General features: G+C 41.3%; 1 protein-coding gene across 1 annotated transcript in view; it reads left to right on the plus strand.

The window, feature by feature from the left end:
• The first annotated feature begins 7763 nt into the window (after positions 1-7763).
• LOC121536719 (SH3 domain-binding protein 4) overlaps positions 7764-20771 on the plus strand; it is a 57080-nt gene continuing 44072 nt past the window's right edge. Inside the window, exon 1 of the mRNA XM_041844176.2 lies at positions 7764-7856. The gene's annotated coding sequence lies outside the window, so the exon portion shown is untranslated. The remainder of the gene's footprint in view (positions 7857-20771) is intronic.

Raw genomic sequence — 20771 nt, forward strand, 5'->3', positions numbered from 1 at the left:
AATTCATAAATGTGTTAAAATCCGTCAAGTGTAAAAGGGTAAATATTGTAAGAGGAATGTGTAAACGTTATATTGACTACTTTACTTTGTGGTGCCTAATTTAAGGGTAAAAGTGTTAATCTGTGATCTACTAAATGCTCTTAATCTATGAGCCTGAGATCGATTGCTCTGGTCTCCACCCAACTTTCTGGGGAAATCGCGGTCTTTTTTCCTCATTATACTAAAGTTTTCAGTGAGGAAACAACTGCATCACTCGTGATTATTTCTCCCCTTTTTCAGGGGCGTAACATATGGTGCGTAATTTGAAGTTTGGGCTGGGCCAATATATTTACCTACAAATTAAGTACACTGTATATTTTCTTGTAAGTATGTTTTTATTTTGTCTTAAACACATGAATGCAGTCATCAGACTGGAAATGATCTTGCCTCCTGCGCCTGCTTAGCCCAAAATGTACTGTTAAAGGGATAGCTTTAATAACTTCTCCATTTACATCCAAGGACCTTATGTGATATGTTTAGAGGTAAACTGGCACTGGCAGCCAAAACAGCCAAATACTCCATCTAAACGTGAATCGATTCTCAATTGTGGTACGGTTCTAGAAACATAAACCCATCTACTTTCATATCACAAATATACACTGTTTTAACACAGTTGCAGCTGACAGTATTTTTCAGTTACAAGTCCTTCTTCCATTACACACAAGTTAGGGTTGCAAAGGGAGGGTAGGCCTATATTACTGGAAACGTTTGAAGTTTACCATCAAACTACCAGAATTTTGGTAACTTTCAAGTTTTGGGGGGAATTATATCACATGACATATAGTGAACTTTTTTGGGGGTACTTCAGATTATCACAGGTGTCTGTAATTATCTCTGGCCCTCTGTGTGGCCTTATCCATAGGGATGTATAGAGATCGCAACATTGTATCTGTCCTATTATGGTGTCTATGAGTGCATGGGCAGCACTATTGAGGCCATCTCCATTTTGAAGTAGTCAATTTTCTTCTTCTACAACTTCTATGAGTTTGTCAACAAACTGAAAGGGTGCATTCTGCCACCTGGAGTGTGTGTTTGAACAGGTATAAAGCCAAGGTTGGCAATTTACTTCCACCTGCAGTTGTGGAATGTTTGCTCACGAGTATAATCCTTTGGCTGATTTCCCGTTTGGGCAAAAGTCCTTCCTCCGATCTCTCTCCTCCGTGACACGGAAACCGATAAGTGGTCGAGGAGTGTGTCAATTTGTTAGTAGGTAAACGGAAGACGGTCCTCCCTGCCTCGATAGCCTCCTTCTGGCAAGGAAGCACAATTGTATCCTACCTCGGTAAAGTTTTGATATGAGCCACACCCCCTTTGAATCAGCTGTATTGTCGGAGGAGAAAATCATGCACACACTTAAAAACAATATGCTACTTTTTATCTATAAAATGTTGCGCACAACTAAATTATTTAGTTTTTATCACTTTACACATTTATTTTGTGATCCACCCATGTAATCGTAATATGCCTGATGACACGCGAGTGGAGAAGGAGCTTCTCATTTCATACAAGCGCACTTTCTTCCACGTTCACTCTCCTCGCTGCCTCTCTACCTTTGACCCTGGATGGAATCATGTGATCCTTCCTTAACAAATAGGAAGACCCACCCAGTTGACTACTTCAAAATGGTGAAAGTCCTCAATGGCCCTGCCAATGCTAAACTGGCTTTTGGGCACTAGAGTCCTCTATACATCTCTATGGGCCTTATCACATGTAAAATATATAAAATCAAATAAGATTATTTTAAAATAAAAAATAGAATGATAAAGCTGTAAAACATTATCCAAAAAATAAAACATAAACTTGGTGGATACCATTGGTGTTTATTAAGAGGGTTTCAGAATGAAATATCCTTATATATATTTTTCTACACTTTTATTTATTTTACCAATGTCAATATGTCGTTGTTGTAAATATGTTCATTGTTGATTAGATGCTTTTTGATTAATTCGGCTATTTTCTCTTGAACCATGTGGTCTATCCACTAGAAAGTCATGGACAAAATGGACACATAAATAAACATTATTTCTGTCCAATATGAAAATTAATTTCCAAATGTTTCCAAAACCGTATCGCAAGTGATGTGTATTAACGTTTAGACACAGCTTTGAGGCAGCATTGAGCGTCTGTACATTTCCCTCGGCCCGGCAGATATGTTTGTGAATATACGTTAACGCACTAGCGTTAGCGTTTATGAATGGGCAAGTGCCTGCCTATCACCTTCCTTGACCGTTAGACACAGTAGGCTACCCTTCCTACCCATTGTCTCCTCATTCCCAAGTCCCTGTAAACCCAGAAGACCAATGGATAGCAATACCAATGACTGTATATGTGAATGGACAAAACCATTGATCATGCGACACCATTCATTCCTATGTGAAGACTCAATAGCACATTAAAGCCAAATGAAGTCGGCTAAGATGGCGATTCATGGAGACATAGCATGCACACTTTGAGCTACTCCAGGAAGTGACGCTGCAATGCTCGCTCAGTGCTGCCCCCTCTCATTGAGTAACCATGTAGCTCAGTTGGTAGAGCATGGCGCTTGCAACGCCAGGGTTGTGGGTTCGATTCCCACGGGGGGCCAGTATGGAAAAAATAAATATGTATGGATAAGAGCGTCTGCTAAAATGTAACTCAAGTTGAAGGCCAACTGGGATTCTGCATTAGCAACTAAATTCCCCTTATAACGTCTTCTGTGTGCAATATTAAAATAATCGGTTCAAGGACATACATCTGGTGTATTAGAAGCAATTACTGGTACCATGAGTATCTTTAAAAAAAAAATTGTGACCACAAAGATTGCCATTTTTCCATTCACTATAATGGGGGATGCTGTTTTCTCCTAACAATGCCTGCAGTACTGCGGTCGGCCTTGAACTTCCGTAGCTTCGATGAGAGAGGGCAGTCCTCCCCTGAGCAATACATGATAGCATTGCCTACCTTGCGAACAAATATATATAAGTGTGTGTGTGTGTCATCTGATGGAATTACTTTCAACCTTCTAAGAACCTGTATATCCTCCCCCTTTACTTAAAAGAGATGAAGATAACATTTATGTTTTATTGTCACATAGGTTTACATTGACATTTTAGTCATTTAGCAGATGTTCTTATTGTACTTTTTAGAACATACACAAATTAAATCAAATTGTATTTGTCACGTGCCGAAAACAACTGGTGTAGACTTTACCGTGAAATGATTGCTTACGAGCCCTTCCCAACGATGCAGATTTTTTAAAGAATCATACAAATTTAAAAGAAATAGTAACACAAGAGGAATAAAATACACAAGTATGGAGCTATGTACAGGGAAGACCAGTACCAGATCAATGTGCAAAGGTAAAGGGTATTTAAAGTAGATACAGCATGTACATGAAGGCAGGGTAAAGTGACCAGGCATCAGGACAGATAATAATAGGAGTAAAATAAAGAACAGAGTAGCAGCAGCAAATGATGAGTGTAAAAGTGTGTGAATGTGCGTGTGTAATGTGTATGTACAGTGAGGGTAAAAAGTATTTGATCCCCTGCTGATTTTGTACGTTTGCCCACTGAAAAAGACATGATCAGTCTATAATTTTAACTTCACCGCATCAAAGGGACGATGGACAGGGCCATGTACCGTCAAATCTTGGGTGAGAACCTCCTTCCCTCAGCCAGGGCATTGAAAATTGGTCGTGGATGGTTATTCCAGCATGACAATGACCCAAAACACATGGCCAAGGCAACAAAGGAGTGGCTCAAGAAGAAGCACATTAAGGTCCTTGAGTGGCCTAGCCTTAATCTATAAAACCTTAATCCCATAGAAAATCTGTGGAGGGAGCTGAAGGTTCGAGTTGCCAAACGTCAGCCTCGAAACCTTAATGACTTGGAGAAGATCTGCAAAGAGGAGTGGAACAAAATCCCTCCTGAGATGTGTGCAAACCTGGTGGCCAACTACAAGAAACGTCTGACCTCTGTGATTGCCAACAAGGGTTTTGCCACCAAGTACTAAGTCATGTTTTGCAGAGGGGTCAAATACTTATTTCCCTAATTAAAATGCAAATCAATTTATAACATTTTTGACATGCGTTTTTCTGGATTTTTTTGTTGTTATTCTGTCTCTCACTGTTCAAATAAACCTACCATTAAAATTATAGACTGATCATTTCTTTGTCAGTGGGCAAACATACAAAATCAGCAGGGGATCAAATACTTTTTTCCCTCACTGTATGTGTGTTTGTGTTGTGTCGGAATGCGTGTGTGTGTTATGTGTGTGTGTGCATATGTAGTATATGTGAACTTGTGTGTGTGTGTTTTGTGTGGGAGTGATTGTGTATATGGTATGTATATACAGTGCCTTCGGAAAGTATTCAGACCCCTTGACTTTTTCCACATTTTGTTACGTTACAGCCTTATTCTAAAATTGATTACATTTTTTAAAAATCATCAGCAATACATGTATTTAAAATAAAAAACTGAAATACCTTATTTACATTAGTATTCAGACCCTTTGCTATGAGACTCGAAATTGAGCTCAGGTGCATCCTGTTTCCATTGATCATCCTTGAGATGTTTCTACAACTTGATTGGAGTCCAACTGTGGTAAATTCAACTGATTGGACATGATTTGGAAAGGCACACACCTATCTGTATAAGGTCCCACAGTTGACAGTGCATGTCAGAACAAAAACACATTTCTCCAGCATTGAAGGTCCCCAAGAACACAGTGGCCTCCATCATTCTTAAATGGAAGAAGTTTGGAACCACCAAGACTCTTCCTAGAGCAGCCAAACTGAGCAATTGGGGGAGAAGGGCCTTGGTCAGGGAGGTGACCAAAAACCCGATGGTCACTCTGACAGAGCTCTAGAGTTCCTCTGTGGAGATGGGAGAACCTTGCAGAAGGACAACCCTCTCTGCAGCACTCCACCAAACAGGCCTTTATTGTAGCGTGGCCAGACGGAAGCCACTCCTCAGTAAAAGGCACATGACAACCCACTTGGAGTTTGCCAAAAGGCACCTAATGACTTTCATACCATGAAAAACAAGATTCTCTGGTCTAATGAAACCAAGACTCAACTCTTTGGCCTGAATGCCAAGTGTCACGTCTGGAGGAAACCTGGCACCATCCCTACGGTGAAGCATGGTGGTGGCAGCATCATGCTGTGGGGATGTTTTTCAGTGGCAGGGACTGGGAGACTAGTCAGGATCGAGGCAAAGATGAACGGAGGAAAGTACAGAGAGATTCTTGATGAAAACCTGCTCCAGAGCACTCAGGACCTCAGACTGGGGCGAAGGTTCACCTTCCAACAGGACAACGACCCGAAGCAGACAGCCAAGACAACGCATAAGTGGCTTCGGGACAAGTCTCTGAATGTCCTTGAGTGGCCCAGCCAGAGCGCGGACTACATGTGTGCCAGGTTTGTAGCGTCATACCCAAGAAGACTCAAGGCTGTAATTGCTGCCAAAGGTGCTTCAACAAAGTACTGAGTAAAGGGTCTGAATACTTAAGTAAATGTGATATTTCAGTTTTTGATTTGTAATAAATTAGCAGAAATTTCTAAAAACCTGTTTTTGCTTTGTCATTATGGGGTATTGTGCCTAGATTGATGAGGGGGAAAAAACAATTTATTCAATTTTAGAATAAGGCTGTAACCTAACAAAATGTGGAAAAAGTCAAGGGGTCTTAATACTTTCTGAAGGCACTGTATCTAGTGTCTAGTCACAGTCTAGTGAGCGTGCGTTGGGTCAGTGCAAGATCGAGTCAGTGCAGACAGTTTGGGTACCATTCATGGGCTATTTAGCAGTCTGGCTATTTAGCAGTCTTATGGCTTGGGGGTAGAAGCTGTCTAGGAGCCTGTTGGTCTGAGAGCCAATGCTACGGTACCATATGCCGGACAGTAGCAGAGTGAACAGTCTATGGCTTGGGTGGCTGGAGTCTTTGGCAAATATTCGGACCTTCCTCTCACACTGCCTGATATAGAAGTTCTGGATGGCAGGGAGCTCGGCTCCAGTGATATACTGGGTTGTCCGCACCACCCTCTGTAGCGCTTTGCGGTCAAGGGCGGTGCACTTGCCATATCAAGCGATGATGCAGCCAGTCAAGATGCTGATGGTGCAGCTGTAGAACTTTTTGAAGATCCCGAGGGCCAATGCCAAATATTTTCAGCCTCCTGAGGGGGAAGAGGCACTGCCGTGTCCTCTTCACAACTGTGCGGGTGTTTGTGGACCATGTTAAGTCCTTAGTGATGTGGATGTCAAGGAACTTGAAGCTCTTGACCTGCTTCACAACAGCCCCATCAATGTGGATGGGGGCATGCTCTCCCCTCTTTCTCCTATAGTCCACGATCAGCTCCTTGGTCTTACTGACATTGAGGTAGAGGTTGTTGTCCTAGCACAACACTGCTAAGTCTCTGATCTCCTCCCTGTAGGCTGTCTCATTGCCATCGGTGATCAGGCCACCGTCGTGTCGTCAGAAAACTTGACGATAGTGTTGGAGTCGTGCGTGGCCACGCAGTCGTGGGTGAACAGGGAGTACAGGAGGGGACTAAGCACACACCCCTGAGCGTCCCCCGTGTTGCGGGTCAGCGTGGCGGAGGTGTTGTTGCCTACCCTCACCACCTAGGGCTGACCCGTCAGGAAGACCAGGATCCAGTTGCAGAGGGAGGGGTTCAGTCCCAGTGTCCATAGCTTGGTGATGAATTTGGAGAGGTCTATGGTGTTGAACGCTGAGCTGTAGTCTATGAACAGCATTCTCACATAGTTATTTCCCCTCTTGTCCAGGTGGGAGAGGTCAGTGTGAAGTACAATTGAGATTGTGTCATCTGTGGATCTGTTGGAGCGGTATGCAAATTGGAGTGGGTCTAGGGTGTCTGGGATGACGATGTTGATGTGTGTCATGACCAGCTTTTCAAAGCACTTCATATATGCTAAATGGCATATTATTATTATTATTATTATTATCATTACAGATGTGAGGACGATAGTCATTTAGGCAGGTTATGTTGGAGCTCTTGGGAACACAGACAATGGTGGTCAGCTTGAAACATGTTGGGATTACAGACTGGGACAAGGAGATATTGAAAATGTCCTTGAAGACCCTTACCAGCAAATGCTTTGAGAACGTGCAGTTAAATATGTTGTTTTACAGGGTCATAGTAGTATGGCACCACTGGAGCAAATTAAGGTTAAGCCTAGGGGTCCCCAATTACATTCAGCCATGGGCCAATTTTTCCTTGAGGGGATGGTCGGGGGGCCAGAACATAGTTATAAATAATTTGTACACTGCAGAATGTCCACAATAATCCCACACATGTAGTATTTGACTAAAACAGAATAATGTCATACCTTTATTACATTGGGATACGATCACCTATGCCTCTCTATTTATGTATTTCCTAAATAGGGCTTCCTTTTGGGGGACCCTGGCCTACATGACAAGCCAACTTCACACATTTGATTTTCACATCCATCTGTTTATGAGACTCTGCTATTGACCTGACATATCTGTTATGTGGTATTTTCAACCAAAATAGTAGTATGGTGAGAATGAGAATAGTAGGCCAGCCTATTATCATATTTCTTCTTTACACTAAAGTCAAGACAGTTAAAAGTTAGCTGACTCATAATGACATCGTTTCCATATGAAACTACTCCGATCCACGCCCCTCCCTCTCGCCGTGACATCAGCAGGGTCCTACTCTCGCTCTCTCTTCCCATCGCCAAGCCATTCGCCAAAGACTGTGGACTCACGCTAGGCTACAACTGGATAGTCGGAGCTCGCAAAACTACACCCATTTGATGCATTTATTTCAATGGACTTATTTACAGGACTTTTACCAGGTGAGCTAATATTTTAAAGTTCTTATTCCAATGTTTTCAAATGTTAAACGTATGGTCTCATCCAAACAGAAGTGTTCACTTCGGCAAAACCGTTTGCATCATCTATGTGCGTTCTCGTAGTTTATGCCGCGTTCAAAACAACAGGGAACTGGGAAATCTCCGACTTCAGTATGTTCAAGACGACTGGGAAAATTGTTTTGAACGGTCATCCAACTTGATATTCCAAGTCGGAAACTCGGACAGCTTTCTAGCGCACCGACTTTCCGACCTGTCTTGAAAGTACCATTAGAGTCAGGTTATTACCACATTTATGAATAACTTTAGGTAAATTCAGAATGTGGACCATATAGTTGTAATGCTGTATCAATGGAAATTGTTGTCGTTTTAATACTTGGACATTTTTACAAGGTGTGAGGGGTAATGCTAAATGATGTAAATGTAAATGTAATGCCGCGTTCATAGGAAGTTGGAACTAGGAAACTCTGATATTTCAAACTTGCTAACTGGTTGTAGTTATACACGTGACGCGTTCAACCAGGTAGCAAGTCAGAAATGACCGAGTTACCGAGTTCCGACTATAACGTGAACGCGGATTTACTCTCGAGCAGCTACATTAATGAGCAAAGGTGGGTGGGCATATCTGTCTTTGAGGTGCTAATTTGTAACAGTTTATAACTAGCTCTAGCTACATTGTTGCTTTATTTTTATTTATTTTTACCACGAAATGCAGCCTATACATCACTAATACAATGTCTGTCTGCCACCGCTCAGGTTTCGCTCCCAACAGTTAGAAAAACCAGTTTTGCCTTCTTGAGTAGAATTGAGTCCACTCTCCATCACCTATTGAACACAACTTACAATGTTTTACAAGTGGTGCCTAATGAAGTCTTTTAAAAGTTGGTATAACGGCACTGGGCTCGCATGCGTGACATTCATTGCCAATTGCCATGGTATCAAACAATCCAACTCACCCAATATGAAAATTAAGAGTTTGACCCATGAAGCAGTGATTTGATGTCGTGTGGATATGGTGCGCTTTCTGCTGTTCGTGTTAAATTTTCCCGAATTGCATTCAATATTCCATTGTGAGTCACTGCGTTCTATTCTAAAAGCTTGCTAGCAGAGAAAGCTTCATTGGTCAGAATGTTAATTTATGCATTGGACGCTAAGAGGGAAATCTCACTACCTTTTTCGACCTTTTTAAACAGTTCGCCTATTTATCTGTTCATTCCTCTATATGCTATTTTGCTCTCTCCTCACTGAGCAAGGCTACAGTTAAAGGCGCTACATGGTCAATCGGACGTCTGCATTGTCCGCATTTACTGTGGGTGATATGACCTCTGCAGAAGTCAGGGCATTCATACTTCTTGTGCTTCGCGGAGCAGCGCAGAGCTGTAATGAAGGAAGTTGTAATGAAAGTGAGTTTGTGTTTATACAGGACCTCCCGCCCTCACCTATGGTCAACCAATCATGTCAATGCGGAGCTATATGGAGCCCTCCGCATTGTTACACAATTTGAGAGGCTCACAGCGATGCGGTATGAAGCTCAATTTGGCCTCTGCGTGCCTTGCATCACACCAACCATATGGCGCCTCCGACCACATTTCGATCAAGCATGAATTGGCTCTTACTGTGGGTATGGTGTGATTCTGAAAACTGGACTCAGGGGTAGATGTTGCCCATTCATAGATGCTAACTACCTTTAGTGACTATTGATGATAGTATCTTCTGGCCGGATGGGGGGGGTTGTTAAGAGCCCTGACACTTTCGGAACAGTTTTGGAAACATAAGGAATTTAGCTTTCATATCAGCTAGAAATAGTTTTCAAAAACAAAAAGTTAAATTACTACACACCTTTTATAGGGTTCCCACACGGCCATATTTCCATGTTACAGCGCTTGTTTACGGAAAACAGACGGAAGACAGAGTTGACTACCTGTGCGAATTAGCTATCTGTGTCTCCGAACACCTGTGTGTAAATGGAAGACGGACGCCACAAATGTGTTGTCACTGAAAAATACTGTCGGCTGCATCTGTGTTAAAACCGGTTAAAACAGTGTACAGCAGTGGAGGCTGCTGAGGGGAGGACGGCTCATAATATTGTCTGGAATGGAGTTATGGAATGGCATCAAACACATGGAAACCATGTGTTTGATGTATTTGATATATTTGATACCATTCCATTCATTCTGCATCATCCATTACCACAAGTCCATCCAAGTGCCACCAACCTCCTGTGGTGTACAGTAAGTGTACATTTTGCATTTGTGAATTTATTTTAAAGTGATATGAAAGTAAAGGGCTTTATGTTTCTAGAACCGTACCACAATTGAGAATCGATTCACGTTTAGATGGAGTATTTGGCTGTTTTGGCTGCCAGAGCCAGTTCGCCTCTAAACAGAACATGTAAGGTCCTTGGACTATAAGGAGTAACGTTAGGCTCCGTTTAGTCCATTATTAGGGTAGACGTAACAGTAAACATAAATCCAGGACACTCAAATTAGTATGATATGTTACATTTGGTATGGTATGTATTAATTTGTGGTTGTCCATCATCCATTTCGTATGATATGTTACGAATTACAATTCGTATGATATGTTACAAATTCCAATTTGTTGTGGTTAACGTTAGCTAGGTGGCTAATGTTAGCTAGGATAGGGGTTAGGGTTAAGGTTAGGGTTAGTAGTTGGGTTAAGGTTAGTGGAAGGGTTAGCTAACATGCTAAGTAGTTGCAAAGTAGCTAAAAAGTAGTAAACGCCCACCCATCCACCCCCACCAACCACCTTCCTTTGATTTTTGCCTTAAGTAACCTTCTGTCTTATATAACCATACCAAACGTAACATATTATACTAATTTGAATATCCCGGATTTTCGTTTACTATGTTACATATAGTCTATGAGACCAGCTGGGATTCTGTGGACCATTGGTGCAAATAAGCACACAGTACTAACAGTAAAACAAAAACTGTAGCCATGGATGATTGCTGTCATGTCTGTCCTATGTTCTATTTGTTTACTTTCACCTATCTGCATTAGAGGGACACCTTGGAGAATAATAATCAGTGGGCATAATTCAACTGCCAGGCCTGCGGAACAGCATATAATCTAAAATGCTTGCCTTTTCCCAACATAGTGTCAGTCACCTTCAAGCTTTATAATTGGAACAAAATCTCTACAAAAGTAGTTTGCACAGCTGTTTCTTCAAATGATCATTTGTAGATAAATAACTTAAAACTTTGTGCAACGGGTTCTGTGTGGCTCAGTTGGTAGAGCAGGGCGCTTGCAATGCCAGGGTTGTGGGTTTGATTCCCACAGGGGACCAGTATGAAAATGTATGCACTCACTGCTATAAGTTGATCTGGATAACAACATCTGCTGAACTACTAATATGTCGGTAACACTTTACTTGGCACCCAGTCATAACAGCTGACATAACCTGTCATAATATGGTAATAACACTGTCATGACCCATATATTTACACCTTTTGTGACATCTATTGCGTTATTTTATGGCTGGTTATGACACCTACATAAGAGTGAAATTTATTGAAATTCGTTTTTTCCAGATCAAGAACTTTCCTTTCGTTTGAAAGGTTTTCTTAAATCCTTTGTTGTAATGAATTATCTACAGTCATGTTTTTTTCATCATATTTTAAATAACTTGTAGAAAATACACCTTATGATACTGTCAGGAAGCATTATGACCATCGTGTGTCACTTTACTTGGACTAAGAAAATACACTTTAGGACACTGTCAAGAAGCATTATGACCATCATAATCATATAAGCCAGATAGGCCTATCACGTACAGTTGAAGTCGGAAGTTTACATACACTTAGGTTGGAGTCATTAAAACTTGTTTTTCAACCACTCCACACATTTCTTGTTAACAAACTATAGTTTTGGCAAGTCAGTTAGGACATATACTTTGTGCATGACACAAGTAATTTTTCCAACAATTGTTTACAGACAGATTATTTCACTTATAATTCACTGTATCACAATTCCAGTGGGTCAGAAGTTTACAAACACTAAGTTGACTGTGCCTTTAAACAGCTTGGAAAATTCCAAAAAATGATGTCATGGCTTTAGAAGCTTCTGATAGGCTAATTGACATCATTTGAGTCAATTGGAGGTGTACCTGTGGATGTATTTCAAGGCCTACCTTCAAACTCAGTGCCTATTTGCTTGACATCATGGGAAAATCAAAAGAAATCAGCCAAGACCTCAGAAAAAGAATTGTAGACCTCCACAAGTCTGGTTCGTCCTTGGGAGCAATTTCCAAACGCCTGAAGGTACCACGTTCATCTGTACAAACAATAGTACACAAGTATAAACACCATGGGACCACGCAGCCGTCATACCGCTCAGGAAGGAGACGTGTTCCGTCTCCTAGAGATGAACGTACTTTGGTGCGAAAAGTGCAAATCAATCCCAGAACAACAGCAAAGGACCTTGTGAAGATGCTGGAGGAAACAGGTACGAAGGTATCTATATCCACAGTAAAACAAGTCCTATATCGACATAACCTGAAATGCCGCTCAGCAAGGAAGAAGCCACTGCTCCAAAACCGCCATAAAAAAGCCAGACTACGGTTTGCAACTGCACATGGGGACAAAGATCATACTTTTTGGAGAAATGTCCTCTGGTCTGATGAAACAAAAATAGAACTGTTTGGCCATAATGACCATCGTTATGTTTGGAGGAAAAAGGGGGTTGCTTGCAAGCCGAAGAACACCATCCCAACCGTGAAGCACGGGGGTGGCAGCATCATGCTGTGGGGGTGCTTTGCTGCAGGAGGGACTGGTGCACTTCACAAAATAGATGGCATCATGAGGAAGGAAAATTATGTGGATATATTGAAGCAACATCTCAAGACATCAGTCATGAAGTTAAAGCTTGGTCGCAAATGGGTCTTCCAAATGGACAATGTCCCCAAGCATACTTCCAAAGTTGTGGCAAAATGTCTTAAGGACAACAAAGTCAAGGTATTGGAGTTGTCATCAGAAAGCCCCGACCTCAATCCTATAGAAAATGTGTGGGCAGAACTGAAAAAGCGTGTGCGAGCAAGGAGGCCTACAAACCTGACTCAGTTACACCAGCTCTGTCAGGAGGAATGGGCCAAAATTCCCCCAACTTATTGTGGGAAGCTTGTGGAAGGCTACCCGAAACGTTTAAAGGCAATGCTACCAAATACTAATTGAGTGTATGTAAACTTCTGACCCACTGGGAATGTGATGAAAGAAATAAAAGCTGAAATAAATAATTCTCTACTATTATTCTGACATTTCACATTCTTAAAATATAGTGGTGATCCTAACTGACCTAAGACAGGACATTTTTACCAGGATTAAATGCAGGAATTGTGAAAAACTTAGTTTAAATGTATTTGGCTAAGGTGTATGTAAACTTCCGACTTCAACTGTAAATTCCCTTATATCAGTCATCAGTGAAAAAGAGGATGTCTTGTCCTGCTCTTGAAATCTGCTCCTGCTTTCATCCCAGTCATCAGAAAAAGAGCATTGGGGTAGATAACAAACATATTGTTGACATGTAAGCTATGGTGTAATGGAATGTTTTGCCCTGTGTGGTAGGTTGTGAGGTATTTGACACTCTTATTTCATAACCAGCCATAAAATAATGCAATATATGTCAAAACAGGTCTAAATATACAGTACCAGTCAAAAGTTTGGACACACCTACTCATTCAAGGGTTTTTCTTTATTTTTGCTATTTTTTACATTGTTTAATAATAGTGAAGACATCAAAACTATGAAATAACACATATGGAATCATGTGGTAACCAAAAAAGTGTTAAACAAATCAAAATATATTTTATATCTGAGATTCTTCCAATAGCCACCCTTTGCCTTGATGACAGCTTTGCACACGCTTGGCATTCTCTCAACCAGCTTCATGAGGTAGTCACCTGGAATGCATTTCAATTAACAGGTGTGCCTTTTTAAAAGTGAATTTATGGGATTTTCTTTCCTTCTTAATGCATTTGAGCCAATCAGTTGTGTTGTGACAAGGTAGGGGGGGGGTATACAGAAGATAGCCCTTTTTGGTATAAGACCAAGTCCATATTATGGCAAGAACAGCTCAAATAAGCAAAGAGACACAACAGTCCATCATTACTTTAAGACATGCAGGTCAGTCAATACAGAACATTTCAAGAACTTTGAACGTTTCTTCAAGTGCAGTCGCAAAACCATCAAGCACTATGATGAAACTGGCTCTCATGAGGACCGCCACAGGAATGGAAGACCCAGAGTTACCTCTGCTGCAGAGGATAGGTTAATTAGAGTTACCAGCAATATACATTTCAGCCCAAATAAATGTGAGTTCAAGTCACACACATCTCAACATCAACTGTTCAGAGGAGACTGCGTGAATCAGGCCTTCATGGTCGAATTGCTGCAAAGAAACCACTACTAAAGGACACCAATAATAAGAAGAGACTTGCTTGGGCCAAGAAACTTGAGCAATGGACATTAGACCGGTGGAAATCTGTCTTTTGGTCTGATGAGTCTGTGTCTTTGTGAGACGCAGAGTAGGTGAACGGATGATATCCGCATGTGTGGTTCCCACCGTGAAGCATGGAGGAGGAGGTGTGATGGTGTGGGGGTGCTTTGCTGTTGACACTGTTGGTGATTTATTTAGAATTCAAGGCACACTTAACCAGCATGGCTACCACAGCATTCTGCAGCGCTACGCCATCCCATCTGGTTTGGGCTTAGTGGGACTATAATTTATGTGTTTTTCAACAGGACAATGACCCAACACACCTCCAGGTTGTGTATGGGCTATTTTACCAAGAAGGAGAGTGATGGAGTGCTGCATCAGATGACCTGGTCACCACAATCCCCCGACCTCAACCCAATTGAGATGGTTTGGGATGAGTCGGACCGCAGAGTGAAGGACAAGCAGTCAACAAGTGCTCAGCATATGTGGGAACTCCTTCAAGACTGTTGGAAAAGCCTTCCAGTTGAAGCTGGTTGAGAGAATGCCAAGTGTGTGCAAAGCTGTCATCAAGGCAAAGGGTGGCTATTTGAAGAATCTCAAATATAACATCGATTTAGATTTTTTTAAACACTTTTTTGGTTACTACATGATTTCGTATGTGTTATTTCATAGTTGTGCTGTCTTCACTATTATTCTACAATGTAAAGAATAGTAAAAATAAAGAAAAACCCTTGAACGAATAGGTGTGTCCAAACTTTTGACTGGTAGTGTATGTGTCATGACAGTGTTAACACCATATTATAACAGGTTATGACAAGTTATGTCAGCTGTTATGACATACTCGTTTGGACCAGACAGCATCAGATAGATGGCCTACACATACAGAGACATAAGGGCTCTGTTTCACTCGCTCGGGTGCTTTCTCCAGTGAGATACATTCAGCATCTTGCGAATTGAAGGAAAATTATGAAATACAGAGAGACGAAAGATACAATATTTTCATTTTTTTTCTTTTTTGCTTGGTCAATCATTAGGGGAAGCCTGGCTTCCCTTGGCATCCATGAATACACGCCACTGCGAATATGAAAGACAGTCATCCATATGCTGTAATGGAAATAAGGCCATGCTCATAAAAATTATTGTCCTCCCTAATCTTAAATGGCACCGACCGCCACTGATTGATATAAGATATCAATGTCAACATAGTGCAACTAAAAATGAGTGGGTATGACATTTGAAATTGTAATCTGGTGATATCATTTAATTTCTAATGGATGGAGTTTATCTCCATCTCCCATCTTCAGCCTACTTCTGATGTTGTGTTCAGGTCATCTGTTTAATGCCAAAGTCTCTGCCCAAGCATAACTTATTTTTCCTTCTCTCAGCTTGCTCTTGAGTGAAAACTGGATTTAAATGGAGTTCATTGTGTGAATGAATGTTTGTGATTCCAGATAAGCTGCTCCCACAGTGAGAACGTGCCTCTCCGCTGTCTCTTGGTGTACATTAGCGCTGAGGCGAGAGTCCAGTTGGTTAGTTACAGCATGCATTACAACATAGAGGGCACACTGGCACAGTTGCATGAGCCAGGGCAACTGCGTTGGCCCCAGGGCACTCTGGCACTCTCTCTGATACATGGGATAATAGCCACTTATTACCAGGTGTGACTCATGCTAGAGATTTGGTTGGCTCATTCTGTATCGTTCCCCTCATGCTGTGCATCAGCTTGGGTTTTAAGTGGAAATGTGTTCTCCCAAGTGTTGAACAGTTTTAATCAACATTGATTGTTGAAGAGGGAGCAGACCAACCTTCCCTGTAGCTTCTGTTTTATTTGTTCCAATATTTTGAATGCCCATCTCCACAGGGATTTATAAACTATATTAACTGGATAACTTTTCTCTCCACTTTATTTGTATTCATTCCACTAGCCTATCAAATTATTGGTCTTTGTGCACAACGAGAGTGTTATCAACCTGGAACATGCAGAGCGGCTTGTTGAAAGTGAGATTAGGAAGAGAAACCAGAGGGTACAGTGTCCCTTGCATTCCAATGTTTCTATACCATTTCTCATACTCCATGCATGGCAAGACTGGCGTTGTGATGAGAAGTCCACTGAAATGTCTGAAAATTCATTTTCTTTGTTCTTTCTTTGTTGTTCCTTTTCTATTCAATCCATTATGTACAATTGCATTAAATATTATTTGAATAATGCAAGATTTTAAATCCAAGCAGTCTTTAAAATGACATTCAGGAGCACAAGGTTTTCAATAGTTGTGTTTAATTCCTAAAAAAACATATTTATTGGAATATAATATTGGAATGGAATATAACTAATAACATTAAATAATATTGGAATATAACATTTAATAACAATAACTTAACTAATTAATTCAGTGTAACATTGATGTGGCAACTCTCTTATGCTCTGCTATTGCACAATTCTAATTTCTACATAGGTCACAAATAAAGCTATCCTCAGTAAAATTGGAGCACAACTCATGAGCCCACTGCTCACACCTAATCCAGTCCCCACCTGTGACTGTAAACAGGGGGAGAGATGCCAATTGAAAAGCTCTCTCTTAAAAACGTAGCTAGCTATATGACATAAAATGCTGTGTAAAATAGCTAAAAGGCTATAAAGTAACATTAACTGTAAAGCTATCAGTCACTAGTGGAAACATTTACAACTGCAATTAAGTTACGTTATCTTTTTTAATGTATTTTACCTCAGACGATCTGGTAGTAAGGTTGCTATCTAGCACTCCTAGCACCTCATGCTAACTAGCTAGCTGGCTAGCATTTACTGCTAGTGAAGTTGCTAGCTATCAAGTTAGCATAAACTAGCGCAAACTTGGCTAGTCATTGTCTAAATGACAGGTAGAAACACATTTATAACCATAAAGGTGTAACTAGCCCCCGGAGGGCGAGTTGCCCTCAAAACACTGATCCAACATATTACGACTTTACTCAAAAATGATCTACAATTTTCTCTCTAAACAAGTGGATTATAAATTGTTTTGTTGAAGTATCGCCAAAAGTTGTGATGACACAGATGATCATTTTTGTTGAGCAAGAGCAGTGGCAGCCAGGGAAAGTGTTGTGAAAATAATTTGGGAACATCTTGTGGTCTTAATGTGAATTACATTAAGGGGGGCTAGTTATCCTCTAGTACCCTACCATGTAAGACTGAGTTGATGTCACTGAAGAATCCAGATTATGAAGCTGTCAGAGCTCACAGACAAAATCAGTCTATGTACACAATGAGGTGTCTGTTATGGTTCTCATCAACATGTCTTTGATGACATTATCTTTAAAGACTTGCCAATGGTCAATATAGCCCCACATAGTGCCATGAAGAGTGGATGTCTGTAATATGTTAGAGCTCTATTTTTCTGCAGACTATCAGGACCACAGGCTGGTTATAAAACTTACGACACAGAGGAGTCTAGACCGATACTGAAACGTTTACCTCTGTTATAACACCTATTCTTTAGTGCATGCTTTTAGTACATTTGAGGCTCAGTGGTAGCCACAGGTATTCAGGCCACAGATAGGTAGTAAAATGGTTTACACAAGAGCTTATTATTAGCGAAGACTACCCTCAGATCTGAGACTGAGGTCTGGCTTTGACCAGCCAAGGCCAAGGTGTGGTTAACAACACCATCTGTTTCCTGGGGATCTGTGTCATCAGCACTACTTGGTCAATTCCCAAGCAATTTCAAGTACCTCAATCTTGACTTTGACAAAGATAAATTCCATCATATTCCCATGAATTTAGTTTATAGGACTGTATCCATTTTAATGCCATATTCCATTGGTTTTTAAAGTGCTTGTATTTCTCAATAATGGCATGGAGTTTCTGTTTAACCACAAGAACTGAGTACAATGCACAAGTCAAGAACAAGTCAAGCTGAGTCACAGTTGAAGTTAGGGGATTGGAGGGATGGGAGGGAGGCATGGGGGATCTGGTTGCCCCTTATCAGAAAGGCATTTCCTCCTTGTTGCTGCTCCTCAGGCACTTTCTGTTCACGAACAACCCTCCTCAAACACAGAGGCAAGAACCTCCTCAGTTCGTCTGTACTGTACGCCAAAGAGAACATGAACCCAAATCTCTCAGCTATCAATGTCCTGCTCTCACAACAGGGTGCTAGCATGTACTGTGTCTGTGCATCTTTGGCCTTGAACACAGATTTACTACAACTGTAATGACAATAATTGTCAGTGTTCGTCCTCTGTCTTTTCCTGTACACAGCCTGATTAATGTTCTGAGAGTGTTTCCCAGTCTTACCTACAGACAGTTAACCTTCCTCTTGTGTGGAACATTGTCATTACGCAAAGTGATGTGCAGTACAACAGAAAGGAAATCATAATCTATTTTCATGATATTCAAAATACCATTTTGAAATTGTTACTCATGCTAATTGCTCACTCATTTTTACAGCTGTGATGTCAAGCAACTTCCTCTGCCAGCCAGCACTGTTCCACACGTCTGATGTGCACTCTTATTGCCAAAACAGGTCAGCAGCATCTCAAGCCTAGAGTTGAAATTAATAACAACAGCACAAAGACTGTAGTACTTTACCCAAATATGCTGTATGACATATTTATTACAAACGGGTTGGAACCAAAATGTATTTCCCATCGTTTCGTTCTGAACAGAACCATTTTTTTTTGTTCCGTTCCTCTGTTCCGACCAGCAAAATAAAGATCAAACACCAAAAAAGTAACAGTTTATATCATAGGGGACAGAATGCGGTCGGACCATCATATAATTGGCATATACAGTGGGGAGAACAAGTATTTGATACACTACCGATTTTGCAGGTTTTCCTACTTACAAAGCATGTAGAGGTCTGTAATTTTTATCATAGGTACACTTCAACTGTGAGAGACGGAATTTAAAACAACAATCCAGAAAATCACATTGTATGATTTTTAAGTAATTAATTTGCATTTTATTGCATGACATAAGTATTTGATCACCTACCAACCAGTAAGAATTCCGGCTCTCACAGACCTGTTAGTTTTTCTTTAAGAAGCCCTCCTGTTCTCCACTCATTACCTGTATTAACTGCACCTGTTTGAACTCGTTACCTGGATAAAAGACACCTGTCCACACACTCAATCAAACAGACTCCAACCTCTCCACAATGGCCAAGACCAGAGAGCTGTGTAAGGACATCAGGGATAATATTGTAGACCTGCACACGGCTGGGATGGGCTACAGGACAATAGGCAAGCAGCTTGGTGAGAAGGCAACAACTGTTGGCGCAATTATTAGAAAATGGAAGAAGTTCAAGATGACGGTCAATTACCCTCGGTCTGGGGCTCCATGCAAGATCTCACCTCGTGGGGCATCAATGATCATGAGGAAGGTGAGGGATCAGCCCAGAACTACACGGCAGGACCTGGTCAATGACCTGAAGAGAGCTGGGACCACAGTCTCAAAGAAAACCATTAGTAACACACTACGCCGTCATGGATTAAAATCCTGCAGCGCACGCAAGGTCACCCTGCTCAAGCCAGCGCATGTCCAGGCCTGTCTGAAGTTTGCCAATGACCATCTGGATGATCCAGAGGAGGAATGGGAGAAGGTCATGTGGTCTGATGAGACAAAAATAGCTTTTTGGTCTAAACTCCACTCGCCGTGTTTGGAGGAAGAAGAAGGATGAGTACAACCTCAAGAACACCATCCCAACCGTGAAGCATGGAGGTGTAAACATAATTCTTTGGTGATGCTTTTCTGCAAAGGGGACAGGACGACTGCACCGTATTGAGGGGAGGATGGATGGGGCCATGTATCGCGAGATCTTGGCCAACAACCTCCTTCCCTCAGTAAGAGCATTGAAGATGGGTCGTGGCTGGGTCTTCCAGCATGACAACGACCCGAAACACACAGCCAGGGCAACTAAGGAGTGGCTCCGTAAGAAGCATCTCAAGGTCCTGGAGTGGCCTAGCCAGTCTCCAGACCTGAACCCAATAGAAAATCTTTGGAGGGAGCTGAAAGTCCGTATTGCCCAGCGACAGCCCCGAAACCTGAAGGATCTGGAGAAGGTCTGTATGGAGGAGTGGGCCAAAATCCCTGCTGCAGTGTGTGCAAACCTGGTCAAGACCTACAGGAAACGTATGATCTCTGTAATTGCAAACAAAGGTTTCTGTACTAAATATTAAGTTCTGCTTTTCTGATGTATCAAATACTTATGTCATGCAATAAAATGCTAATTAATTACTTAAAAATCATACAATGTGATTTTCTGGATTGTTGTTTTAGATTCCGTCTCTCACAGTTGAAGTGTACCTATGTTAAAATTACAGACCTCTACATGCTTTGTAAGTAGGAAAACCTGCAAAATCGGATATTGGAAATGTAATCAAAGCCTATTGGATGATAACTTGTTTTTAACTAGGAAAGAGGAATTTATAACTGATTTTTTCTAACATAACATTGGTA

This window comes from Coregonus clupeaformis, chromosome 23, assembly GCF_020615455.1.
Source record: "Coregonus clupeaformis isolate EN_2021a chromosome 23, ASM2061545v1, whole genome shotgun sequence".
Classification (NCBI taxonomy): Eukaryota; Metazoa; Chordata; class Actinopteri; order Salmoniformes; family Salmonidae; genus Coregonus; species Coregonus clupeaformis.